This window comes from Solea solea, chromosome 3 (assembly GCF_958295425.1).
Source record: "Solea solea chromosome 3, fSolSol10.1, whole genome shotgun sequence".
NCBI classification, from domain to species: domain Eukaryota; kingdom Metazoa; phylum Chordata; class Actinopteri; order Pleuronectiformes; family Soleidae; genus Solea; species Solea solea.
This window is the reverse complement of record NC_081136.1, coordinates 5,464,905-5,466,336: the sequence shown is the minus strand read 5'-3', so window position 1 is coordinate 5,466,336 and position 1,432 is coordinate 5,464,905.

Genomic DNA, 1,432 nt, shown 5'->3' with positions numbered 1-1,432 from the left:
TCTAATGACACGGCTCTATTTGCGCTGTCAAAACGTGGCCACTTTATTAGGTACAGAGGACGCCTAATTAACCAACAATTAAGCATCACCATAATTATGCGACGGTTTGTGGTATTGGAAAAATTTAAGTGGTGTCTGAAAGCTGAGAAGTTGCATGTCAAAGCCAACGTGTGGTTATTACGGGCATTTCACTCGCGCTGTTGCAGGAAGCCGGCATTTTGTAAATATTGTTCCCATTTAGGGGAAAATAGGCGATTTAAATAAGACACACGTGAGTGGACGCTTGTGTCCAATTGGAGCCTGGTTGCTGGAACATCCTGCTGTGAGACACTGAACATGGCGCTTGGCCAAATTGAAAGTCTGGAGGCTTCAAAATGAGAGTTGCAACCAGTAGTCACTTGATTCCTGCCGATAAACCCAACTAAATGTTCCATATTGCACCTTCTCAGCGTGATGCTGGGTTCAAACTTCAACAGGTTGTTTTTGTCTACATGCCGAGTCACTGCCTGGTAAAAACAAAAACAAATAAAACTCTTTTATTATTAATGACCCCGCCTTACGCATTATCTTTCACACAGCAGGTGAGTCACCCTGCAGCTGCGAGGAAACACCTGTGGCATAAGTCACTCGTCGCACAAACAGGCCTTTATGCACTGAACAGAAAAGGAAAACGAAATTGGTTATTGTTCAGATTATTATGATTATTCTGTGGTTTTGCGGTCATTTTTGAGGGCTGCATGAAAACTAAATTCTTGAAATTGAAAGTCGCCAAGTTTGTAGCCCTCGCTCTAAACTGCCTTGTAGTTTTTGTAAAAATTTTCTGTTGAACAATAATAATGGTAATAAGAAATTTTATTTATTGGCGTCTGCTGTGTGGTCGTTGGGATGCCATTCTGAACAGGTGACTTTTTAGTTTGGGTTTGAAATGTGGGAGGCATTTACTTTAACCTTTTTAAAAGCTGAAAATCCTGGAGATGCATCACAAATATTTAAAGGTACAGTCTAGCAACCTTTATTGCTCAAAAGATGTGTCCACTGTGGGCTATTGTAAAAATTTTCGGTTCAATTTTCCACACTGGACCTCAGCTTAGACATCATTAGCATGTTTTGGTGCCAAGAAGCTAAAAATATTCATAATCAAACAAACCCTGCTTTGTCAAAGAGGACAGGTATGTCAGGTTTTGTGTCGACATCAAGCTGTTTCGTTTTTTGTTTCGTTTTTTTCTAAATGTGTGGTTGTATGAGAAACGTCGGCCTTCGCCACGCACACATTCAGATTTAAGTCTGTGATGTAACTTATTAATTTATTCATATACAGATGTTTTATGTGGTGGAAACTAAAGGTTGTACATCACTAACTCTCCTACACCAAAGTCTATAAGGGAAAAACTGACATTACTAGGGTGGCCATATGTCCGGAATACCCCGTCCT